The sequence below is a fragment of the Pelophylax lessonae genome, assembly GCF_965119305.1.
Source record: "Pelophylax lessonae genome assembly, contig: HAP1_SCAFFOLD_227, whole genome shotgun sequence".
NCBI classification, from domain to species: Eukaryota; Metazoa; Chordata; class Amphibia; order Anura; family Ranidae; genus Pelophylax; species Pelophylax lessonae.
The window spans coordinates 128,151-155,776 of NW_028120103.1; positions in this window are offsets into that span (position 1 = coordinate 128,151).

The window sequence follows — 27,626 nt, forward strand, 5'->3', positions numbered from 1 at the left end:
CAAGAGTCTTTAAATTCTTGTTTGAGGTATCTTTGCCCATTCTTCCTTACAAAAGTCTTCCAGTTCTTTGAGATTTCTGGGCTGTCTGTCACGCACTGCTCTTTTAAGGTCTATCCATAGATTTTCAATTATGTTGAGGTCAGGAGATTGTGAAGGCCATGGCAAAACCTTCAGTTTACGCCTCTAGATGTAATCCCCTGTGGATTTCGAGGCGTGTTTAGGATCATTAACAGTTTTGCTGTTCTTCTTAAAGATGACCATGAAACTGCTGTTTGGGCATTGAGTGTATCCTTTCATGTTGTATCCTTTTTAATATATGTAATTCCCAGCTAGATTAAAGAAGTAAGCTTCCTTATGATTTTAGTTACTTCTAATCATATTTCTGTTACATTTTAATGCTTCATAGTGATGTTTCTATACTTGAGTCTCATTCACAGCATTTTCCCCTTATACATTAAACTGTAAACCTTCTATAAAAAAAGCAGGCATTACTGGAAGGCTTTTTCTTGCACAATTATAGCATAATGGTCTGCTAGATCCCCTGTGGATTTCGAGGCGTGTTTAGGATCATTATCCATTTGTAGAAGCCATCCTCTCTTTAACTTCAGCTTTTTCACAGATGGCATCAAGTTACCATCCAACATTTGCTGAAATTTTATTGAATCCATTTTTCCTTCTACTCGTGAGATGTTCCCTGTGCCACTGGCTGCAATACAACCCCAAAGCATGATTGATCCACCCCCATGCTTAACAGTTGGACAGAGGTTCTTTTCATTAAATTCTGTGCCCCTTCTTCTCCAAACGTACCTTTGTTCATTCCGGCCAAAAAGTTAAATTTTAACCTCATCGGTCCACAGAACTTGTTTCCAAAATGCATCAGGCTTGTCTATATGTTCATTTGCAAAGTTCAAACGCTGATTTTTGTGGTGAGGATGTAGCAGAGGTTTTCTTCTGATGAATCTTCCATGAAGACCATATTTTGTACAAGTATCTCTTTATAGTGGAATAGTGTACCACAACTCCAGTGTCTGCCAGATCTTTCTGGAGGGATCATGCAGTCAAACGTGGGTTTTGAATTGTTTTTCTCACAATCCTGCAAGCTGTTCTGTCTGATATGTTTCTTGGTCTTCCAGACCTTCCTTTAACTTCCACTGTTCCTGGTGACTGCCATTTCTTAATTACATTCCGAACCGAGGATATTGACATCTGAAAACGCTTTGCTATCTTCTTATAGCCTTCTCCAGCTTTGTGAGCATCAACTTTTTTCAGTTTCAGTTTTCTAGGCAACTGCTTAGAAGATCCCATGGTGCTGATTGTTGGGGCAAGGTCAGATGAGTCTGGGCATTTAAAACCTTTGAGATTGACATCACCTGGTCTTCCCAGACGATGACTGAAAACAATCCATGACACTGGCAGGTCTCAGCTTTGCAAAGGGGGCAGTGCATGCTATAAATTCTGCCCAAACTTTTGCAGATGCCATTTTTTTGTTTTCTGTAATTTTGAAAGTGGCAATGATGGAAATAAGATCTAACTTTTGTTGACATAAGTATGTCTAATCTGTAATTTGATGCCTTTTGGAGATTTTTCCATCATTCCTTGGCTTCTTTATGCACATTAATACAAATTTTTACCTGGGGTGCCCAAACTTTCGATCACCACTGTAAATCCTTTGGAGCTAAATTATATATTGTATGTCTCAACTCCTAAACTACAGCACTTGCTATAAATCCAGTTAGCTGGTTTTAGTAACTGAATAAATAGGAATGTTGTAATTGTGTGTAAAATGTGAACAATTTTAATACAAAATGAACGTAAGAAGCTCCTCTTGGGTAAGATGATTGTGGTGTTTTGGCAATGTAAGTAAATGGGACTAAGAACCTGTACCATCCATTTCCAGATGCACTTTGTTTCACTACAGCAGCATTTGATCCATTTAGAATACATAGATTTTTGGATAGGAGTACAGTAAATTTCCATCCGCTTCACATTGCTTACCTTTACATAATGCAGACTTGTTTGTTTGATATTTCACAGCAAACACAGCTAAACTGCATGTCAGAGGTGTAACTATAGGGGCTGCACTTGCAACCCAGCCCCATGCTTCAGGGGGCCCATGTGTCTCCCCTGTCATATTTGGTTCTACTGTTGGGTAGGAGGGCTGGAATATAGTGGAACCGATGCCCTCTATTTTCCTCCTGCAGCAGCTGAAAGCCAGCTTCTCCTCCTCTCCCTTCCGCCAGCATTCAACAACTACAGGATGAAAATAGAGGGCATCAGTTCCTCTATATGTTGCCCCTCCCATCCAGGTTTCTTGTTGCTGCCCCCAGGCCCCCCAAGCCCCCCCAGTACTCCCTCTCCCTGCAGCGCTGCCGGCTTCCCATCTCCCACTGTCTTCTGTGGTTGATGCTTTCATGAACAAGACATGCAATTTACCGGCCCCTTCCTTTTATAAATGAACACGGTGAGTGATCGGTACCAGCTGCTCCGGTGTCCATAACTGAAGCATAATAAACTGTTTATTATACTACAGTTTGTGAATGAATGGGAAGCTCTGTACAGAGCTATTCCTGTCCATTCATTCTGTGCTGCAGAGATGGAGATGGAGGGCTGTGTCCTCATCTCCTTTCTCTTAAAGGTGAAATATCAGAGACCCCTGATATTTCAGCAACCTAAAAAAAAAAAAAATTTTAAAAATAAACTAACATGGTGAAACTAATAAATTACCCCGTCCACTGCTCTGACCAAAATAATTCAGAGTCCTACTGACACCAGTTGGGGAATCATTTCACTGTTGCAAAGGTCACATGTGGTGTTGTCCCACTGTGGGGGGGATGCAGAGTATGTGAAAGGGTCCCATTGCAAGACCATAATATAAGGCCCCGGGCTCAGAGGTAAGGACCCCGGCTGGGGGTCAGGGGGAGCCTTTGGTGGTTTCTTAACACCAGGACCCTGAAGGTTCTAGTTACACCTCTGCTGCACGTGATGTGTGTGTTGTTTTGTTTTTTTTTAGATATTCAAGACAAAAGCATTGGCAAAAATACAAATTTTCACCTTCATTACTGCTTAGAATGTACAGGGACTGGGAATGAAAGCTATTGTAATGGGTATTAGTGAATATTACATTTTAATTAATGGTGAAGGTGTCCATTGAATAAAAACTACAGTACATACCTTGGCAAAATGAAACTGCTAACATTAGGTTAACCTGAGTTGCATAGAAAAAAAATATAAAGTTTAGATGTGGATCTCTCATATCCTGTCTTCATTCACAGAGCCATTCATGTCTTACCGATTAAAGTTTTTATTTACATGAGAATAGAAATGCTTTTGAATGGGGCTACTCCATACAAAGTAATATAGGAGACACTTTCTTTAATCCCTTAGTATATGAGGGACTTGGATATGAAAGAAAAATGGTTTCCAGAGATAGGGCCGTGTCATTTGTTTGATTCATGCGGGTTTCACATTAGCATACAACTTTATGAAAATACAAACCCTGTTTGAAGGAGGTCAGGAGGATGGCAAACGCTCCAGTCAGTAAATGCTGAAGGATCTCTGACGCTTCCTAAACTGACATCAGAAGCCCAAAGCCCGTCAACACAGACCCTTAGCTTAATCATCCAGCTGCCACCCCAGGATTTATTAGGAGGTGGTTCAAAAAAAATCTAAAATTACTAACTGAAGAGACTTTATTACGCTTTGTGAGGAGAAATTTGTAACCTTAATTTACAGAATTTTTTGGCATCCTGTGTCAATGCTATTCATTGCTGCTAACAGATCAATCATTCTACATTAGTTGCATTATTTGTACAATTAGCATTGATTTTACAGGCCAAAGATTACCAAAGCCTTCAGATTAAACTGTCATTTGTATTTCAGGTGATATAACATGGAAGGCAGAGAGCCGCTTCAGTACTGGCAGACCCAGAAGCAACTTGTTTGTAGGTCACACTGTACTTGTGGAATGTACATATTGTAATGATTTTTAGGTGAATAAATTGTTTATTTTTCAAAAAGGCTACAGTATTTTTTGTAATCTAAAACAATGTCCATTACTCAGCAAGCTTAACTCATGAAATATATTTCAGTGCAGAGCGTGTTTTTGATTACACGTTCTAGGTTTCCCTCCCATAAAATATTTATGTACGTATTCTCTGCGTATGTGTGTCTGCAGTCCCAGTACGCATACAAAACTATAAGGCCCCTTTGACCTGAAGGTTCCCATCCGGTCTGCCTGTCTGTCAGTTTTTCAGGTAGACTTGATTGGACCCTCCATTCACTCCTGAGGACCTGTGGGTATAAACAAACTTGTGTCTTTTTACACCCTCCTACCTCCAATCCAGTCCATTAAGAAAAAAAATAAAACGGGGATCGGTTTAGGCGAATTGGATTGGAGGGCACTCCACTGTCAGTTTACACCCACCTGTTCATGTCCGCTCTGCATAAATTGACCTGTCATCTGTCCACTCTGCTCAGATCATCGGGATCCTGCTGATCTAATATGACAGAGCTCGATCTGTGTGAATGGAAACTAAGCCACCAAATATTGCTGAAGTTGATTTTTAAGCATCTGAAAATGTCGACTTGATGCTGTGCCAATAACATTGCCACCGGTGGGTATCACCCCTAAATTAATCCAAGAAAAAGGTATGACCAAGCCAAAATGGGAATTCAAATACCCCTCCAGTAGACAAACGCACACAACCAAACCCCCTAAAAGAATATACAAAACTTTATAACATCCAATTAAAATCACATATATGGACAGCAAAACTACCACTTATTATCCATTTAAGGAAATAGAGTGTGTGTTTAATACGGTAATGTGTTGTGAAGGTCTATATGCTTTGCAGAGAAATTCACTTCCTCGGGACGTAATTTTTCATATGTAAATTTAACTGGACATTGCTGTAATTCTAAAAATAAAACCTACATATTACATACAGTGCCTTGGCTCCCCGCTGAGATCTTTTTGGTCCTAGCAAGGTTTGCTTTTTTTCTCCTTCCATGCATCTTTTGCTTTTTCTACTGGGAGATCTAAATTCAATGGCTGGGCGACCGGCAGGATAATCTAGATCCAGTGGTCCCCCTTATCCAACCAGCGAGCTCATGCAGACCGGAGCTTTGCGCAAGGTCGGCCGCGACATAGCCTCATATAAAGGCTCGCAGGGTCACATACGACCGGACGCTGGTCCAAGTCGCAGCGCCCCCTAAGCCAACAGCTCCTCTGCTGCAGTGGCGAGGAGTTCCCTCCTCCCCATCCAAAAAATTCCTCAGTTGAGCTAGGTTCCCCCCACTACTCTGTAAATGTTCCCTGGACCTGGAGTCTGGTGGGGGTCCTAATGCAGAATGCGCAGCGTAGACCCCTGGCTGTCTCTCCTTTATCCCCCCTCTGTAGAGCCAAGGGCACAGCAGAGACCCCTGGGTATATGTCATGCCAAGTACATTGCAGAGGGCGCAGCAGAGTTCCCTAGATGTAACTATTCCTGTGTGCGGTGTAGAGTACAGTACCTTGGGGGGGGGGGTTCCCAATCCAGAGGGCACAGGGAGGATCCTCACAGCCTGTACTGAGCGTTCGGTGCAGTCTGCGGCTATGTTTAGGAAGTCCGTGACATCATGGTGGCCATCTTCCCATGGTTTGGCTTGGTCTCTGGCCGGTGGCCATGTTTGTGTAGTCTGTGATGTCAGAGCGGCCATTTTCCCTTAGTCCAGCGTGACGCTGGAGATGGCCGGAGCTGCGTGGTGATGCCAGGGCCCCTCCTCTTTCTCTTATTATATGGATGGACCCTGCTGGTATTTGCTGGGTCTGAATATTCGGCGCTCCTTGGGGGTCCCTATTCTCTCTCTGCTAATAGGTGCCCTGAAAGTGGGGGTCCATAGTGGTGCCAAAAAAATGTTTTTGTGCTGCAGGGTCTCCTTTATCTTGATGGAGCCTCATGGTCCCATCTCTCTCACCGACCCCTCATGGAGGTGGCAGGTCCCTCCTTAGCCCCCCAATATTGCGCTGACTGTGGTCCTACAGTCCTTGGTATCCCGGGTGGAAGTGGCGTGTGAGAAAAGGCCCAGGAGGAAGTTCCCCTGACTTCTCTTGCTCAGTCTGTCTCATCCGATTCTGTGCCTGGCGCCGCCATGGACATTGCCCATCCAAAGGGACTTGATATCACGCACATATCGATAGTGAGGATGACTTCTCCGTGGTTGCAGCAGTAAATGAGAAGTCGCTGGTGAACACACTTATTACTGCGGTGTGCGAGACTTTAAACATGGAGGATGTGGCTGTCCCTTTTTTTTCCAAATATCCTCTTTTATTCAGGGATCTTAAAGGTACAGACAGGCTATTACACATAATCTTCTACATGTTACATATTTTTTCTGTCACAACATACAATATAGCTTCTTCCTTTATTATACCTTCAAGATCCCTTATTTTTACCCCTTTTTTTTTTTTCCCTTTCCCCCTCCCTCCCTCCCCTCCCTTCCCTCCTAAACAAACAATAAAAACTAGAGAAGAAAAAAAAAAAAAAAAAAAAAAAAAAAAAAAAAAAAAATTTTATTCCCGTGTATAGAGATGGTGTTCCTTTAGTTATTATCTTTTCTACCTCCTCTTTTCTTCCTCTTTCTTTCCCCTTTCTTTTTCCTTCCCCCCCTTATTATTTTACATATATTGTTTCGCTTCTTCCGAGTCTAGGAAGTCAGTCCATGCTTTCCAAATTTTCTCATATTTTCCCTGCTTATTTTGTGTTGTGGCGATTAGTTCTTCTAATCTCCTATTATCCTCGACCCTATTTATCCACTCTCTTATCGATGGGGGTTGTATTTTTTTCCAACTACCTGGGATGCCTACCTTAGCCGCATTTACTAGGTGTGGTATCAATGAGTTCTCATATTTACTTGCTGGTATATCCGAGATATTCAACAAAAAAAAGGCTGGATTCTCTTCTATTTCATATTCTACTACCTTCTGCACTATAGATCTCACCCCTTCCCAATAAGTTTTTATCTTAGAACAGGTCCAAAAGATATGATATAGTGTGCCCACTTCTTTTTCACATCTCCAACATAAGTTGGATTGATTTGAAGACCATTTTTGTAATTTCTTGGGCGTAATGTACCATCTTGTTATAAGTTTGTAGTTCATCTCTTGTATTTTAGTGCATTTAATTGGACTGAAGGTAAACCTCAATATCCTCTGAATCTGTTCCTTTGTCAAATTACAACCTAGGTCTCCCTCCCACTTTCTCACCCAGGGTAAATCTGGTTGATCTTCTGGGTTTATCAATAATCCATATGCAGCCGATAGAGTGCGTGTTAGTTTCCCTGGTTTTACGCAGGCCTGCTCAAATCTGGTTAGCTTCCTATCAAACTCTTCTGGTTTAGGTATGGATCCCAGGTAATGGTATAATTGCATAGCTTGCCAAAATGGCAGGTTAAATGGGCCTTCCTCATCCATCAGTTCAGTCACTAAGGGCCACTTTTTTTGTATTAAGAATGATGAAGCCTGTATCTGCCCCTTTTCCCTTAATGATGTAAACCTTTTGCTATCTAGTCCCACCGGGAATAGGGGGTTACCTAATATTGGATATAGGGGAGATCTCTCTGTTGTTAATTTAGAGTATATATTTGGTCTCGTACAGATACGCAACGTGTTCCCTATTATTAAGTGTTGTTTTAAATTTTTGGGTAGATCCTGGTAGCACCATATAGCTCTTTTCAAATTTACATCCGTTTGCATTTGTTCCAGTTCTACCCATATTTTCGTCTCTGCATTATGCCACCAGTCCCAAATCCTGCCCACATGTGTGGCCTGATAATAAGCTTTTATATCTGGTAGTGCAAGGCCCCCTTTTTTTTTTGGGAGGGTCAATATTCTCCGTGCTATTCGCGTTTTCTTACGAGACCAAATATATTTTGAAAATAATGAGTTTATCACTGCGAAAAATCTACTTGGTATCCTAACTGGTAAGGCCCGGAGGAGATATAAAAATTTTGGGAGTACAATCATCTTCAATAGGTTGCACTTGCCGAACCATGACTGCATCCCCACATGCCATTGTTCTAACAGTTTCTTGGTCATTGCTATCAGGGGTAAGAAGTTGAGATCGTATACTCGTGACAATTTTGTTGGTATATGTGTCCCCAAATATCTCACTGCCGTTTCACTCCACTTAAACTCATAATTATTTTTCAGTGCTTGTATTTGAGTTGATGTCATCCCCACTCCCATAGCTTCTGATTTCCCGAAATTAATTTTCAAATTTGACACTGCCCCATATCTTTTGAATTCTCGTATCAAATTTGGCAGTGAGATATTTGGGTTAGACAGTGAAAATAACATATCATCCGCGTAAGCGGCTATTTTGAATTGTTTTCCCTTTACCCTCACTCCCTCAATGTCCGGGTTCGATCGGATCTTACAAAGAAAGGGCTCTAGTGACAGGGCAAATAGGAGGGGTGATAATGGGCATCCTTGCCTGGTGCCGTTCTTTACTGGGAACGCATTTGATATTAGGCCATTGGCTTTCACCCTAGCAACTGGATTTGTATATACTCTGATTATCCTGTCTAGCATCGAATTTCCCATCCCGATATATTTAAGTACTGCAAATAGATAAGGCCATCCAACCCGATCGAAGGCCTTCTCAGCGTCGGCGCTTAATACCACACAAGGGATCTTTTTCTCATTTACTATATGTATCAGGTTGAGTATTCTGATGGTATTGTCTTTTGCTTCTCTTGATGTCATAAAGCCTACCTGGTCTGGGTGGATCAGTTTTGGTAATATTCTTGCTAACCTATCCGCTAACACCTTAGTGAATATCTTCAAATCTACGTTCAGCAAAGATATCGGCCTGTAGCTTCCACAGGCCGCTGGATCTTTGCCTTCTTTTAATATCAGTGAGATATGTGCTGTAAGTGTGTCTCTACTCAATGTTCCGTCCAGACCTGTTGCATTATACAGTCTTACTAGGTAGGGTCCTAGAATATGGGATAATAGCTGATAATATTGTGTTGTCAGACCATCTGGTCCTGGTGCCTTCCCTGGTCTCATTTTCCTTATTGCCTGTTGTACTTCCTCTAGACTAATTTCTTCCTCTAGGTATTCCCTGTCCTCCTCTGAGATTTTGGGTAAATTGGACTGATTTAGATATCTTTCTATTTCCCTTTGTGATGGTATCTCATTATTTAAATTATATAATGAGGCATAAAATTTTTCGAATGTCTCAGTTATTTGTGTTGGTAGAGTTTTTTTAATCCCTTCCGATGTTACAATATTGGGTATATACGATCTCAACTTCTGTTCCTGAACTGTCTTGGCAAGCAGTTTCCCGCACTTATTTCCGGCTTCATAATTTAATTTACGGCCCCTTTGTATGTTTGCTTTAGCTTTGTACTGTAGCAAATCCGTGATCTGCTTTCTGGTCATAGTCAGGTCTGTATATATGCTATTCGTTGGGGATTGTTTATGTTTTGTTTCTAACACTCTAAGCCTTTCCAGTAACTGAGACATCTGTTTATTTCTTTCCCTCTTTATACGTGCCCCATGCTTAATAAGGGTACCTCTAATTACTGCCTTATGGGCTTCCCAAAGGGTGCCCATATTGCAGTCATTTTGGTCATTGATCTCAAAGTACGTATTTAATTCCTGTATTACTTCTTTTAATATCTCTTCCCTTTGTAACAGGCTTTCGTTCAGCCTCCAAAACTGTCTTTTCTGTGGAGAGTTCTCTGTTAGTTTATATATTATTACTATAGATGCATGATCTGACCAGGCGATATTGTTAATAGATGATTTTTGGACTGCTTGTAACTGCGCATGTGGTATCAAAAAATAATCTATTCTCGAGTAGTTTTTGTGTACTGTCGAGTAAAACGTGTAGTCTTTTTCATCGGGATGTTGTAGTCTCCAAATATCGATCAACTGGGATTCGTGCATTATCTTCAAGACTCGTCTACATAGTCTAGTGGAAAGTACCGAAGTCCCTAGGGAGGTATCTACAGTCGGTATCAATGGTATATTAAGGTCCCCTCCAACAATCAGTTGTCCTTCAGAGAAGATCCTTAAGTTGGTCAGGGTCTTTGATATAAACCTGTCTTGTCGTTTATTAGGCGCGTATAATGTTGCTAGCGTCACCTGAGTTTCGCCTATCCGTCCTTTCAAAAATAGGAATCTTCCCTCCGGGTCTTGCCTACTATCCTGATAAGTCCATGGGACATCCTTTGCTAATAATATTGATACCCCTCTTGATTTTGTCTGTTCGTTTGTGGAATGATATGAATAGGGAAAAAATCTATTTTTAAGATATGGTAACTTATCTGTCTTAAAATGTGTCTCTTGTATTAGTGCGATATCAACTTTCTGTTGTCTTAATTCCCCTAATAGCATGTGCCTTTTTTCTGGTACATTTAATCCCCTAACGTTATAAGAGATAATTTTTACCTCCTCCATCTCTATTTACACAGGAAATCAAGAAAAAAAAAAAAAAAAAAAAAAAAAAAAAAAAAAAAAAAAAAAAAAAACCCCTTCCCTAACTAATTGGCAGTCGAGAGGGTTCGGTCCCTATCAAGGTCCTTCTCCTCTCTCTGTCAATTTGGATAGTTACCCTATCCTTATCTCACACGGCGTTGCTATATGCAACTTGTGTGGATTTCCTAACTAGGGGACTACCCCGGTGTGATTCTTCCTTTCCCTTCCCACCTCCGACCCCTTCAATTTTGCTATTAAGGGGAAGCCGTTCCGGGGGGGAGCTGGGGAGAGTTCTGAAATAATGAGGCGAGAGAAAAAAAAAAAAAAAAAAAAAAAAAAAAAAAAGGGTCTCCTCCTCATTTCCATTGTCTTCTCCCCTCTCAGCCCCCTTCCCGTCTACCCCCTGATTTTTACACATATACTTTTCCTCGACCCAAGGCTAAACACCTATCCTTTTTTCCCTCATCTTAAACTTTCTTTATATCCTATTGATAAAATAAAGAAAAAACCCCTCCTTCATGTAGGCTCTTTACCCGCCATTGAGGCAATTTCCTCTTCTTAATTTAACAACATTTAATATAGTTACCAAAAAAAAAAAAAAAAAAAAAAAAAAAAAAAAAAAAAGGCCCAATCGTGTATATTTTAAGCATAAGGGAGGGCACATCCCCTCCTTAATTTAGCCACATATAACATAAATACTAAGTGAAAACTCAACATTTTCAGTGAGAAAAAAAAAAAAAAAAAAAAAAAAAAAAAAAAAAAAAAAACCCAATCGTGTAGATTTTTTAAGGCATAAGAGAGGGAAGACATCCCCTCCTTAATTTATCAACATATAACTTTGATACTTAGTGCTAACTCAACATTCTAAAAAAAAAAAAAAAAAAAAAAAAAAAAAAACCTCAATCACCCAATCGTGTAAATTTTTTAAGGTCATAAGGGAGGGAGCACCCCCTCCTTAATTTATCAATATTTAACTTTGATGCTTAGTGCTAACTCAACCTTCCAAGAAAAAAGAAAAAAAAAAAAAAAAAAAAAAAAAAAAAAAAAAATCCCCAATCGTGTATATTATTTAAACATAAGGGAGGGCACATCCCCTCCTTAATTTAACAACATATAACATGAATACTAAGTGAAACCTCAACATTTTAGTATAAAAAAAAAAAAAAAAAAAAAAAAAAAAAAACCCTCTCTCCGTTAAATTAAGTCTGTTACATGGGGAGGGCCCTTTTCCCTATCCCAATTGTTATTTATTTTTCTCTTAGTACTTCTTCCTCCATACTCTCTATCCCTTTCTTCTGTCGCTGAGGGTGTTCAAAAGCTTCTTCCCTAGGTATGCGACTCAGCCAATTGGCGACCTGTATGGGTTCCGTCTCTATGAACCGGAAAAGTGCATCACAATCTTGGTGTGATCTCAGGATAAAAGATCTGCCGTCTCTACGGAACGCTGCATAGAAGGGGAATCCCCATCTATAAGTACATCCTGCCTTTCTGGCTAGCTCCAACAATGGTCTGAGAATCGCCCTTCCTCGCAATGTTCCTCTAGATATATCCGAATATATCTTAACTGGCCTTCCTTCTAATGTTATATCCTTAGCCTCCCAAGCTTGTCTCAAGATCATCTCTTTGTGTATATAGTGGTGTATCCTGCAGATCACATCCCTAGGCCATTTATCTTCTGTCCTTCTAGGGCCGCCGGTTCTATGGATCCTCTCGATTTCTAAATTTTCTGGTAGTTTGTTTTTGAGAACTTGTTTAAAAATCTCCTTCGCAGTCTCAGCTAGTTTGTCATGGCCAATAGTTTCAGCTATGCCTCGTAGTCGCAGATTACTACGGCGGCTTCTATTTTCAATATCCTCCAACTGTAACTGTATTGCGTCTTCTGTTTCTTTTTGGTTAACACCCTTTAACTCCAAAGCTAGTAATCTTTCCTTTAATGAGTTAATGGATGTCTCCTCTTCTACTAGACGAACTGTGATATCCTGTATATCTTTCTTTACCTCCTGTATTTCTTTCTGATGTTTTTCTTCTATTCTACTAATCATTTGCTCTATGTCTGCCCTTGTCGGTAGTGCTTGTAACATTATTTTAAGCTCTGAGTTCTGTGAGGCAGTTTGTGTGAGTATACAGGATATCGGGGTCTCTTTTTGACTATTCATTACGCTGTTGGCCTCTTCTTCTACAGAGGGGGTGGTTTCTAATGAATTTGGTATGTCACTGGTTTCTGGGCTTGTGAATGTCAATTTCACCCCTTTGGCGGATTTTTTGCTATTGAAAAAACGGTCGATTTCCCCTTCAGTTTTGCTTGTCTGGGCTTTTCCTTCTTTTCCTGTGCTTTTTCTTCCTTTTCTCCTTTTAGCAAGTGTCATCTTACTTTCTTATCCACTAGGGGGCTACAGCCTTTGCTCTCCAAAAATACTTCACAGTGTAAGGTTTTCTTATCCTCCTTAAATTGGGGCTCGGTCAGCTTATTTTGAATTGTCCCGGCCAGTCCCCTCTATAGGTTATTAGGGTATAAGGTCCCCTCTCAGGTTTCTAATGGTTAACACCGTTTCTCAGTAACTTAATCTCTTTCCCAGAGCTGTGATTTTTGGTAGTCTCTCCTTATTTATTATGTTTAAAGACTATGCACCATGTAAATCACTTCATCACACTGCAGTTTTCACGTGTTTAAAGTACTCACAGTTCTCCTTTTTTCTTGACCACTATGCTAGATTTCAGATTTCTCCCGTCTTTCCCTGCTGTTAAGAGGGGCAGGGTAGAGCTTTCTTTACAGCTTCCTCCTTGCGTTGTTCAGCTTTCTAGCGTCTCTGTTGCTTACGGTGATGTACTAGTATAGTGGTACACTAGCGCAATGGGGCAGTACCTGGCGGTATAGCTGGCGGTAACCACCTCTCCCCTCTCTACCAGCCTTAGTCCACAGTTACCCAGCCGATAATTAGCAATGTCTGCTCTGCCTCTCCCGTCCTCCGTCCACCACATGCGATATCAACGCCTGCGGCGGCTCGCTCTTCCACCTGGGGCAGTGCAGGGACCGTTATGTATGACGGCTCACTCCTCCGTCTTCGGCTCCTTCCTGTTCCCAATGTAGGGATCTAATGTCCGTGGCGGCTCACTCCTCCGCCTAGCGGGACGGTTCAATCCTCCGTCTGTGGCTCCTTCTGATCCTAACGCAGGGACCAGTATCTGCGGCGGTTCAATCCTCCGCTCCCGGGTCTCGCTCTATAATAGCCGACTCCCCTATGTCTCTCCTCGGCGTCTTCTCTGCTATCAGCGTCGGAGGTGCATTCGGCGTCGGGAAGAATCACTAAGCACGTCTCACATGACGGCTTCCGGTCACGCCCCCACGTCGTGGCTGTCCCTTTTTTGGTACACACAAATCGTACGGCTAAGGTTTCCTTATCTTCCTTATTTTGACAGATTTATCTAGAAAGAGTGGGGGCAACCAAAGCAACCCTTTGTGGTCCCAAACATTTTTCAGTATGTTACCCCTTTGAGGAATCACTTTTAAAAAAGTGGACTAGTCCACCAGTGGTGGACTCTCCTGTTTCCAGGTTGAACAAAAGCAACCATGATCCCAGTAGCGGAATCCCCATCCTTTAAAGACCCGGCTGACAGGAAAGCCGAGACTGTGGTGCGCAGCATGTTTACTATGGCTGGTTTGGCATTGCGACCAGTCTTGGTCTCAGCCCTTGTGTCTCAGACCCTAACTGAATGGGCCAAGCTTTTGTGTCAGGGTCTGGGTATTGACCAGGGGCTGCAGTTTCTTATGTGATGCATCTTTGGATGCGGCTCCAATACTGTCCAAGCTCTCCATTTCAGCGGTGGTAAATAGGCACATGCTGTGGCTTAAGAAGTGATCTGTAGACTAAGCCTCTACGAAAGCTCTCATTGATCTGCCCTTTCAATTCGATTGCCTGTTTGGGGCTACTCTGGATGAACTCATTAAGGGTCTTACGGGGGGTCACAGTCTAGGAAAGGGAAGGTGCCTTGTCGCAATCGTGGGCGCCCTCCTCCGCTCATAAAAAATGATTTCTCTTACGTCGTCTGACGGTCGCCGCCCACTCATACACTTCCTTTAAACCTAATCAGGGGTCCTTTTGTGTCTTCACTTATGGGTATTGACCTCTTATCCACAGGAGCAAGCTAGGCACAAGATTTGTTAAAACACAAAATAATTTGCATAGACAAACCTATAGGGGGCTGTCCCACGGGTCCAATACCCCCCCCTGCTAGCAGCATTCCCAGTTTGTTTTTTGCCTAGTTCAGGAGTAGGCAGGCTTCCCTTAGCTGGGGCTACAGTCTCAACCTTTTCTGTTTTCTTGATTTTTATTTTCTGTTAAGTGTTTTTTCTTTACACTAATAGCTTTTTATTTGTTCCTGCGCTTAGTCAGACTTCGGAAGACTACAGCATGTGCAGAGCTGGGAATCGGACTGGTTGTACTAGAGTCTTACGGAATCCCAGCCCGCCATCGAGCGTTTAGCAGGCTACGCGTACGCCCTGGCCTCGCAAACGACCTGTCCCTGTCCTCAGGGACGAAGCCCGCGAAGTGGCCACTTCGCTAGGATGTCTCTACTACTGTACGCCATGTGTTGCTAGCATCCAATTTGGCTGACAGCACCCCCACCGCCAGGGGTGGGAGGCTTCCCGTCGCAGAGAGGCACCCATGCCTTCGCTGGATCGGTAAATACCATGCTACCCCCTCTGTCTGTGACATTGTATGTCCGGGGTGTATGTGGGGCCTCTGTCAAGGGGATGGCAGTCTGCTTGGAGTCTGTGTTATCCCCATCATGTCTTTATGTCTGGGCCCCGCGTGTCCCTCCCGGTCCCTGCGGGGGCGCTATTGCGGTCAGGCCGCACTGTGGGGGGGTTGTGGGGGTCCCTGAACCCCTCGGTAATGTTTTGTGTACTTTTGGGGGTGCAGGCATGCTTGTGGGGACCGCTGCGGTGCAAAAATCGTGGGGCCGCCATTTTGGGTGTGGGCAGGCTGTTTTGGCTTCAGTATGGGCATTCAGCAGCCATTTTCCCTGTAGTGTATTTGCGCCCTTTCGGGCGCCATCTTTAGTGTGGGCAATGTATTTGTGCATGTGCTCGGCGGCCATTTTCCTGGAGCCTCCCCATAGCTTTACATTGGCAACCATTTTTCCTTGGCTCAAGTCCTATTTTGGCCTCTAGCGGTGTGACATAATTTCCTTTCTACAGGCATCGAGCTGCAAGCGTGGTACCTGTTTTTCAGGGGATATTACCTTTGCTGTTATATTCCTCACTGTTTGGTACCTCAGGGTAGTCCTCATTGAGGTGGGATTCGCCACTATCGCGAATTTAAAGGGCCAGCGGCAAAACATTTTTATGGAGTCCCAGGACAGCAAATTCCCCCCAGCCCTGGTGGAGGGTTCTGGTACGCCTGAATCTTCTGCGATGGGCTCCCTTACTGCTGCACTTGCGACTTTAGCGTCTAAAGTGGATCTGTTGATGTCTGAGCGGGCTTCTAAGAAAAGGCCCAGGCTTTCTCATTCTTCTGATTCAGAGCTAGATATGGTTGCCATGGACAGTGTACCCCCTGAGGGGTCTCAGTCCTCTCAGTCGGAAGGGGAGGCGGAGGATGAGGAGGGGGGATGACTCCCGCCCTGGGACGGCCAGAGAATGCGCGGCTATGTCTGCGCTTATTAGTTCTCTTAAGGATACACTACATAGAGAGAAGCGGTCTTCTTTTGGGACCTGCAGAACCCAGAAAACGGCACAGGTGTTTCCCTGTCCCGCTGAGTTTCATGAAACGGTGAACGAACAATGGCGCAATTTGAAGCGCAATTTTGTGGTACCAAAGCAGTTTCAGTACCGTTATCCCTTTGCTTCTCCAATGGATTCGTGCTGGACCGTGGCCCCTAAGGTGGATCACACGGTGTCCAGGTTGAACAAGGCCACTCTAATGCCCACGGAGGATTCTCCGGTGTTTAGGGACCCTACGGATAGACGGGTGGAATCTCTTACTTGCCACTCCTATATGGTGGCGGGTTCTTTGATGAGACCTGTTTTCGCCTCTGTAATGGTCTCTCAGGCTGTGGTAGAGTGGGCCAAGGTGCTCAGACGCACCCTTGTGGCTGATTGCGCCCCTCCTGCTACTTTGGAGATGGTGGACCAAATTATTCAGGCTGTTCTATACCTGTGTGACGCGGCCTTGGATGAGGCCCCTTTGGTCTCACGACTATCTGCTGTCGCAGTGATAATCCGTCGTATGGTATGGCTAAAGAGCTGGTTGGCTGACCAGACTTCCAGGAAGACTATGTCTGACATCCCTTATGCAGGGAATCGCCTTTTTGGGGACTCCCTGGACGAGTTGGTTAAGGGGGGGTCACTGGGGGCAAAAGCACTCTGCTGCCTCAAGCACCCAAGGGTAATTTTTTTTTACGCGGTATGCGGGGCCCTTCCTTTAAACCTAATCAGGGGTCCTTTTGTGCCTTCAAGGCACAGGACCAGGGCAAATCCTTCAAGAGCGCGGGTGGCCAGAAGAAGCCTTGGGCGGGCAATTTAAAAGCCGCCCCTGCTGGCACAGCAGCCCAGTCCGCCTCGACCCTGAAGGGGCGCCCTCACCCGTTTCAGGGGTGGGGGGGACGTCTGTGCGGTTTTCCCGAACCTTGGATGTCCCGGATTCAGGACAGGTGGGTTCAGGAACTCATTCGATCAGGGTACAAGATCAAATTCCTATTGCGTCCAGCGGACAGGTTCTTTCCCTCAAATCTTCATTTGACCCCAGATCGTTTACAAGATCTTCAACGGGCGGTTCAGGATCTCATCGCCCAGGGGATGATCGTCCCGGTGCCTCATTGGGACAGATTTTGGGGGTTTTACTCGAATCTGTTCACAGTGCCCAGAAAGGAGGGCAAGGTGCGTCCGGTTCTGGACTTGAAATCTCTGAACCCCTTCGTTCGGTGGTAGCCTCCCTGAGCCCGGGAGATCTCCTGGCTTAAATCGAACTCAAGGATGCATATCTACACATCCCCATATTCGAGGGTCATCAGAGGTACCTCCGTTCGCAATTGAGGAGGAGGAACACTATCAGTTTGTGGCGTTACCCTTCGGTCTCACTTCGGCTCCAAGGGTGTTTACCAAAGTGTTGGCTCCGGTTCTGGCCCTGTTGCGGGCGCAGGGGATTGGGATCCTGGGATATCTGGACAATCTCCTGTTAAGATCGAGTTCCAGTCCAACTCTTGTTACGCGATCTGTCAACCGCGGTTCAGACGCTCCAGGAGTTTGGGTGGACCATCAACTTTCCGAAGTCGACATTGTCCCCTTCTGTTCGTCTTTCTTACTTAGGGATGGTCCTGGACTCCGCCCATGCAAAAGTTTTTCTGCCAGAGGACAAACTCCGGACTCTGCAGAACGAGGTCAGGTCCCTTAGGGACAATGATTCCTCATCGTTCTGGACCTGCTTGAGGTCCCTGGGTTTGATGGTGTCAGCCTCCGAGGCGATACCATTTGCACAGTTCCACACATGATCTCTCCAAGCGAAGATCCTGGCCAGGTGGGACAGGCATCCTCATTCCTTGGAAAGGAGGATATCTTTGAGTCACCAAGTCAGAGAGGATCTTCTGTGGTGGCTCCAGTCTCCGGCTCTGACGGAGGGAAAATCCTTCCGGCCGTTGTGGACAGTGATCACCACGGACGCCAGCCTGGTGTGGCGTTCTGGGCACTCTGTCTGCCCAGGGCAATTGGTCGGAGGAGGAGTCCTCCCTGCCGATAAATATCTTGGAACTGCGAGCGATCAGACTATGCTTGCTCCGTTGGTCGGATCATCTTCGGGGCCGCCCTGTGCGTGTGCAGACAGACAACGCAACTGCGGCTGCTTACATCCATCACCAAGGGGGCAACAGGAGTGCCCGGGCAGCCCAGGAAGTGACCAAAATTCTGTCTTGGGCCGGGACGCAGATTTCAGCAGTTCACATTCCAGGTGTGGAGAACTGGCAGGCCGATTATCTGACCCGCCAGACCCTGGACCAGGGAGAATGGTCCTTACACCCGGAGGTGTTTCAGATGCTGTGCGCGCGTTGGGGATCCCCGGATGTGGATCTGTTCGCGTAGGGTCTAGTCTAAACAACAAGGTGGGAAGGTTCTGGCAGACGCCTCGGATGCGCTGGTGGTGCCCTGGAATCGGTATCGACTGATTTATGCCTTCCCCCCGATTCAGTTGTTGTCCAGGTTCCTTCGAAGGTTGGTCTCAGAACCGAAGTTGGTGATTCTGGTGGCCCCGGACTGGCCGCGCCGGTCTTGGTACGCGGACATCATGCAACTGGTCGTCGAGCCTCCCTGGCGGCTCCCATTACGAGACGATCTGCTGTCTCAGGGGCCGATCTTCCATCCTGCTTTACAGTCGCTGGCTTTAACGGCGTGGCTGTTGAAAGCCAGGTCCTGAGAGATCAGGGTCTCTCGTCGGCGGCCATTCCTAACCTACTCAAGGCTAGGAAGGCCTCGTCCGGTAAGATCTATTACCGTACTTGGAAGGCTTATTTTGCCTGGTGTGAATCGCAGGGTTTCCATCCTCGCTCCATTTCGGTGGTGAGGGTGTTAGCCTTCCTGCAATCCGGTGTGGACCAGCGTCTTGCGCTGACCACTCTTAAGGGTCAGTTGTCTGCGCTGGCAATCCTTTTCCAGCGCCCTTTGACGTCAAACTCTTTGATACGCACCTTTATTCAAGGGGTGTGTCATCTGGCTCCCCCTAGGAGAGCGCCTTTACCTCGGGATCTGATTTTGGTTCTGTCTGTTTTGCAACGTCCTCCTTTTGAGAACATCAGGGAGATTCCTCTGCCTGTGCTGTCACAGAAGGTTGCCTTTCTGGTGGCGATCACATCTGCCCGCAGAGTGTCTGAGTTGGCGGCCCTGTCCTGCCGCTCCCCTTACCTGGTTGTTCATAGGGATAAAGGTGGTCTTGCGACCTCACCAATGTTTCCTTCCTAAGGTGGTATCCGATTTTCATCTTAACAAGGACATTGTCTTGCCTTCGCTGTGTGCGAATCCTAAACATCCTAAGGAGTTTGCCTTGCATTCCTTGGATGTGGTCCGGGCGATCAGGGTGTACCTGTCATCTACTGAATCCTTCAGAAAGTTGGATTCTCTTTTTGTCCTTCCCGAGGGCCCTAGGAAGGGTATGGCTGCGTCTGCGGCAACCATTTTGAAATGGATCAGACAGACGATAGTACAGGCCTATTCAGTTAGGGAATGGGTGCCACCCTTCCCTGTCAAGGCATACTCTACCAGAGCGGTGAGTGCGTCATGGACCTTCCGACATCATGCATCGGTGGCCCAGGTGTGCAAGGCAGCGACTTGGTCGCCCGTGCAGACTTTTTCCAAATTTTACAAACTTGATGTTTTGGCATCTACAGATGCCTCCTTTGGCCGCAAAGTTCTGTACGCGGCAGTGCCTTGAAGGGGACATGGCGTTAGCCTGTCCCCGTCTGTTGGGGTTTGTTCCCCTTTGTTGATTTGCTTTCCTGGGTTTGTTTGCTCCAGTTGAGCTTTTCTGTTAACCGGCGTTTTTACCTTTCTGGTTCAGATAAGGTTCCTTTCTCTGACCTGGGTGCTGCGTTGCATTTGTGACGGTTGCGCTTCCCACCCCTCATGTCTACACTGCTTTGGGACATCCTATAAGTGAAGACTGTATGAGTGGGCGGCGACTGTCAGTGGACTCAGAGAAAGGAATTTTATGGTAAGTTCTTACAAAAATCCAGTTTTTGTGCTCCCGGGGCTGCAGACAAGAGAAATAGATCTTTAAAGTCTTCCCCGGAAGGTTCCAAGCAACTTTGGTCTGGTAAGCCTAGATCTGGTTTCTCCAGACCTGCAGACAAGACCCCTTCAGCATGAAGATCAAGATCTGCCCTTACCCATGACTGGGGGTGGCATCTTCGCTGGTTTCCGGCCTCGTGGACCTCCTTCTTGAGCGTCAAGGAGTTCCAAGAAATTATCCTCTTCTTGGGTACCAAAATAGGGGGCAGAGTTTGTCCGTTTCCGTGGTTCTAGGTCCTGAGTCTCCTTGTGCAGATAGAATTCCTGCAAAGGTTCAGGTGAGGTCCGAATTACCTAAGGTTCGCCCTATCCCTGTCCAGGAAATTAAATTACCTAGGTCTGGTTATATTTCTTACCAGGGTGGCCCTTCCTTTGGACAAATTTTGTGAACCACAGGCTGTGATTCGCTGGCTGCTGTCACACAGACTGTTTCTCTCCCGACTTGCATACAGGTTCTGGGTCTGTATGCAGCTCCTTCAGCAGGTTTGGCTCCACAGGAGGATACCGAGGTCTGTGGCGAAATCACGGGTTCCTCTGGAAGATGTCCTAGGGGCACTGTAAGGCCAGCAGCATCTTTGGCTCAAGCCGCGGTTCCTGCAAAGAATCAAGGGGGACGGTCTTCCAATCATTCTGGGGGCCATAAACGTCCCTTGGGAGCTACCTCTTAGAAAGGACCAGTTGTTCCAAGGGCTGATCTACCATCCTGCTTTACAGTTGCTGGTTTAAATGGCTTAGCTATTGAGAGCCAGGTACTGAAGGATAGAGGTTTGTCTGGATCAGTGATCCCTACTATGGTGAAGGTGAGGAAGTCCTCTTCTAGCAAGATATACTATCGTATTTGGAAAGCATACATTTCTTGGTGTCCAACAGTATGCGTTAAAAACAGGGGTCTTTAAGGTCTAAAGGGTGTCATTAAGAAGGGGTGGGCTCCTTTCAGGAGCTTTTGATACTTCTAATACTGCTTGCCATTAAACTGAAAACCTATAGCAGAGTGGGGGTTATATACCAGCTGAGGACAGCCAAACGGCGTAGCTAGGTTTATTTGTTCTGCCTAGTACTACTCCTGCAGTAGGTGATATAACCCTGTTGTTATGATTTATGGAGCGCTGTATCTGGCAAACTCAGAAAAATAGATTTCTCTATCGTTCATTGACAGACGCAGCTCCATATTCTTCTTGACCATTGGGTTATGCTGCCCCCTACAGGAGTAGGACACTAGGCAGGAAAAATCTTTACCACGCCTATGGGGCAGTCCCTGCAGGCATACACCCACTCACTCTGCTATACGATTCAGTTTGTTACTCCCTAATTTAGGAGTAGGACCCGGCTGGGATTTCTGTCTTAGCTTGTCTTTTTATTTTAAAGTGAACCTTTGTTAAAAATAAAATAAATTTTTTTTAGCTGGTTATGTTCCTGAGAGAACTGCAATTTAACAGCCGGACTGGGTTTCGGACTGGATATCCTAGATCCTTAAGGTCTCCCAGCCTGGCCAGCAAACATGTGCAGGTTATAGCCCAGAGCAGGCCTTACTATGACGGAGCTCCAATGGATGGGGGGCTGGTCCACTAGTGAAACACCTCGCCGGGACGCACACAACCTGGCTCTGTCTGAGTCGCAGCGTACTCCTTGGCCGTCGGCACCCCCATCCCGAGTGGTGAGGTAGTCTGTCTGAAGTGGCACCCATCCAATGTCGTTGGTATGGTGAGTAATGTCCTCCCATAGCTCTGGCGGTCTCAGGGCAGACGTGGGCCCCTCCCTGAGAAGGTTGGACCCTCTGTTACCCCTTATTCCCTCTGGCCTCTGGGTACCAGGCCCCCCAAGGCCTCCCTCCCCACCATTATAGAGGTTCTTACCTCAGTCAGCGACGGGGGTCCTTGGGGGGAGGGGGGGGTTGACACGCTGATGCAGCGTAATTGTTTGGACTTCTTAGGGGGTCCTGGGGACCGCATGGCGCCCCTAGGGGGCCGCCATTTTACGCTAGAATCATTCAGTCTCATTTTGCAGAAGTTCCCATTGAAATACATGGACAGCCATGTTTTTGTGGTTTCCCCATAGGAATGCATTGGGCAGCCATAGTCTTGGGAGTCCGCTAACGCTGGACAGCAGGGAGCAGCTAGGCCTTTACTCTAGTGATGACCCAGGTACTCAATCTTCCTGTGATGATCATTTTTTCTGCACAGCAGACCGATCCTGTTCTCCTCCATATCGAATGGTGGTATGTCTATTGGGGTCCCTGTAGGTCTCTCTCTCTCACCCTGCTATCTGCAGTGCTAGTGGCTGGGACTTGTAGTACCGCTGGTGCAGCAGAGTGAGTCATTTTATCCGCAGTTTTCTTAAAGGGACACTGTGCTAGTCCAGGGTTCATATGGAGTCCCAGGAACAAATTTATCTACAGATCCCCTCCTTGCGGTTGTGGTTACCTCGGTTCGCAACTCCTGTCTGCCTAACGGCAGATTTGGTAAACCTGGTGTCAAAAGTGGATTTGGTTTTAAAAAAATGCCACTAGTAAAAAGCGCCCTATGCCCTCCCCTATCACTGTATCCTCAGATTCTGAGGTGGATCTGGCCGCCGCGGATGCATGTCACCCTGAGGGTTCTGCATCATCGATGGCGAGGAGGACATATCCTCGTCTGCAGCCATGCGGGAAAGCACACTGGTGGAGGCACTTTTATAGTGTCAGTGCGGGAAATTTTAAAAATGGCGGATGATTCTGCAGCGTCAGGGACGCAGGTGTCATTTGGCACTCGCAAATCCCAGAAGTCGGGCAAGGTTTTCCCTTGTCCTAAACTTTTTGACAAAATTGTCTCACCAATGTGGGCGCCTCAAACAGGTGTTAGTGGTGCTGAAGAGTTTTAAGAGGCACTATCCATTCGCGGACGCGGTATCCACAAAATGGACTGTTCCACCGAAGGTGGACAATCTGGTCTCCAGACTGAACAAATCTACTGTGGTCCTGGTGGAGAAGTCCCTGGTCTTTACAGACCCTGTGTATAAAAGGATTGAGTCTCTGTCCCGCCACTTACATGTATTAGCGGGCTCAATGCTTAAACCTATCTTCGTGATCACTCTGGTGTCCCAGACCATAACAAAATGGGCAAAGTTACTAAAAAGTGACCTAGAAACAGAATAGCTCCCTATGGGCCTGGCAGACCTACAGACCAAATAGTCCAAGCCCTACTATTTATATGTGATGCGTCGCTAGATGCAGCCAGAGTATCCGCAGTGGAGGTAGCTATTAGATGCATGGTGTGGCTAAAAAACTGGTCTGCAGATCAGGCTTCCCTTTACGGGGGATTCCCTTTAAAGGGAAATTCTTGTCAAGTGGAACAAAGATCCTAAATCCTTGGAAACTGATTCGGTTGAGTCACAGCACAAAGAGTGCTTTTCAAGAGTGGCTTCGCTCATTGACCCTACGCCAGGGCAAGTCCTTTCTCCCATTGTTTTAGATCGTGGTAACTACGGATGCCAGCCTATCCAGCTGGGGAGGAGTGCTTGGGAAGCTGTGTGTCCAGGAATCCTGGACCGTGGAAGAGTCTAGACTACCAATCCATATTCTGGAACTAAGAGCAATAACGCTTTGCCTCAGTCACTAGACAAATCATTTACAGGGTTGTCCAGGTCGGGATTCAATTGGACAATGCCATGGCCGTGGCTTACGTCAATCATCAAGGGGGCACCAAGAGTGTCTTGACCTGATCCTGAAATGGGCAGAAAATTCTGTTCCAGTCTTTTCCGCTGTGCATATCCCAGGAGGGGAGAACTGGCAGGCGGATTACCTGAGTCTTCAGGTGTTGGATCAGGGGGAATGGTCCCTGCACCCGGAGGTGTTTCGCCTGCTGTGTGTCTAGTAGGGATGTAACGATATCGAAGATATCGCGATATCGTATCGTCGTGGTCGTCTCGATATCGTCGTGGTCGTGTCTCGATATCGTCGTGGTTGGGTTACAATATTAAAAGGACAGGTATCCGTCAAAAAGCAAGAGGAATAAACACAGTCCCGCGGAACAAATCATTGTTAACTACATAGACCAGAGTTTAAGGATTTTTTTTACTGTTTTTTTTTTTTTTCTTGCAATGTAGATATTTTGATCTTTCTGATGAAAAACGTGAACATAAGCTAAATGATAGGTCAGTGTTTTTTTTAAAGGCTTTTTGACTGACTATTTTATTTAAGTTTAAGTTATGTTCCTAAATACCAGTTTTAAAAGGTTGCCTTTATTTGCCTTGCACATTTAAACCTGACTTAACTTGATCTTTGTTTGCACTTAAAGGGAATTGCCTATTGTTTGTTTACAATTGTTCTAGCTGCTTCTTAACTTGAACATTGCACAGAAGAATCAATTATGCAACCAAATATTACTATACAGAATATTGATGTTCCTGACTACAACTTGCACTTTAAAAGCACTATGTGATCAGTGTTTTATGTTGTCATGGATCCATAAATACAACAATAAATTGCCTGTTGACTGGCAAAAGCAGAATAAATGTCGGTATTTTTTCGCTATTATCATCACAAACACTATCATGAGCTATTTAACAATACCGTGAGCTTTTCCACAATATCGCAATAAATATCGTACCGTGAGGTCAATATCGAAATTGTATCGTACCGTGAGATTTTGATATCGTTACATCCCTAGTGTCTAGTGAGGGACACCCAATGTCGACCTGTTAGCCTCCAGACTCAACAAGAAGGTACAGAGGTTTGTAGCCAGGTCTCGGGATCCTCTAGCCATTGACACAGATGCACTGGTGGCTCCTTTGGGTCAGTATTGGCTGATCTGTGCGTTTCCTCCACTGAAACTCCTGCCGAGGCTTCTGCGCAGAATAGAGGTGGAAAGGATTCCGGTCATTCTGGTGGCCCCAGATTGACCTCGTCGGTTTTGGTACGCATATCTGGTAAGGTTGGTCACCGATGCTCCTTGGAGACTTCCTCTCAGGGAAGATCTGCTGTCTCCAGGTGCCGATCTTCAATCCTGCTTTACAGTTGCTGGCTTTAATGGCGTGGCTGTTGAAAGTCAGGTATCGAAGGACAGGGGTCTTTCTGACTCAGTGATTCATTCCTATGCTGTTGAAAGCTTGAAAATCTATATCCAGGACGACCTATCATCATATGTGGAATCGTACATCTCGTGGTGTGAATCACTGAATGTGCATCCATGCTCCTTTACGGTGGCTAGGATTTTGGCTTTTCTTCAAAGAGGGGTTGAGCAGCGGTTGGCCTTGGGTACCATTTAAGGCCAAGTGTCTGCTTTGACTGTGTTTTTTCAATGCCCTTTAGCTAGGCATACTTTGATTCCCACTTTTATTTAAAGGGTTCGCCATGTGGCTCCTCCGCGATGATCCCCGTTACCTCCGTGGGATCTTAACTTGGTACTGTCTGTTCTTCAAAAACCTCCCTTTGAGAACATTAGGTAGATTCTTCTGCTTACACTGTCACAGAAGGTAGCCTTTGTGGTGGCTATTACCTCTGCTTGCAGAGTATCTGAATTGGGGGCGCTATAGTGCTGTTCACCTTATCAGGTGGTCCACAGAGATAAGGTGGTACTTTGACCTATCAGTCGTTTCTTCCTAAGGTGGTTTCTGATTTCTATTTGAATGAACACGTTATGCTGTCTTCACTCTGTCCTAAGCCCAAGCATCCCAAGGAAATTGCTTTGCATTCTTTGGATGTGGTTCGGGCAGTTAGGCTGGCCATACACTATACAATTTTCTTATTCAATTTCCTTTAGATTTACCTTAAACTATGAAGTGCAAGGGCCTGCCTGACTGCATACAAATTGAAAGTGTTTAGGTTTGACCCTATATTACATGGTTTTTGTAAATCTAAAGGAAAGTTGAACAAGAAAATTGTATAGTGTATGGCCAGCCTTAGGGTTTACCTAGCGGCTACTTAATCTTTCAGGAAATCAGATTCTCTTTTTGTCCTCACGGAAAGGACCTTGAAAGGGATTGGCTGCGTCGGCCGTGACCATATCCAGATGGATCAGGCAGATGGTGCTACAGGCCTATTCACTGAAGGGTCAGGTTACAGTACACCTTGTCCTGTGAAGGCGCATTCTACTAAGGCGCTGAGTGCCTCTTGGGCTTTTTGCCATCAGGCGTCAGTAATGCATGTTTGCAAGGCGGCAACTTGGTCGTCTGTGCACACGTTCACAAAATTCTAGATGTAGATGTGTTGGCATCCTCAGATGCTTCTTTTGGCCACAAGGTTTTGCAGGCTGCTGTTTAAAAGAGAAAATATTCCCTTTGAGGGTGTATGTTTTCTAGGTGAGCTCCCAGTTGTTCCTGGTTGAGCTCCATGTTCACTGGTTGGCTAAGTTTAGCCTTTGGGGAATTACGTTCTTTTCTGCGTTGTTTTCCCAACCCTCATGCAAATACTGCTTTGGGACGTCCCAATGGTCAAGAAAAATACGGATCTGTGTCTGTCAATGAACTTCAGAGAAAAGGATTTTACGGTAAGTCAAAAATCAAATGTTTTGGCCTAAAAGCGAAACTAACATTGCACATCACCCTTAACACACCCCCCCCCCCCCCTCATAAAATTTGGTGGCAGCATCATGTTGTGGGGATGCTTTTCTTCAGCCGGGTCAGGGAAGCTGATTGGAGTTAATGGGGAAATGGATGGAGCCAACGGAAGGAAAGAAAACCCGTTAGAGTCTGCAAATGACTTTCCAGCAGGACAACGACCCTAAACTTACAGCCCAAGCTACAATGGAATGGTTTAGATCAAAGCATATTCATGTGTTAGAATGGCCCAGTGAAAGTCCATACCTAAATGTGACTGAGAAACTGTGGCAGGACTTGAAAATTGCTGTTCACAGATGCCATCCATTGGGTTCCATCCAATCTGATGAAGCTTGAGCTATTTATCAAAGAAGAATGGGCAAAAATGTCACTCTCTAGATGTGCAAAGCTAGTAGAGACATACACAAAAAAAATTTGCAGCTATAATAGCAGCGAACGCTGGTTCTACAAAGTATTGACACAGGGGGGCTGATTGCCATTTACCATTTCCCTTCCACTTCACAATTATGTGCCACTTTGTGTTGGTCTATCACCTAAAATTCAATTTAAATTTCAAGAGGTATGAATACTTTTTTAAGGCACTGTATAATGATATGATGGCAACAACAATGATTTCTGTAGACAAAAAAAGCTATCCCCTGAAAAGAGACAAAAACAAAAAAAGGGAGAGGAGTATGTGTATGAGTGGATTAGAAAAGCTATAAAAAAAAGCTATATATACCATCCAATGCCAATTTACTGTCAAATGCACAGAGATTTTGTGTATAATAGGGGTCAACGTGAGGAGTCTCACCGGCCCATGGGAGGACCACCAACTTCACCACAAAGAGCAAACAAAAGAAGGTAACCATTTTTAGT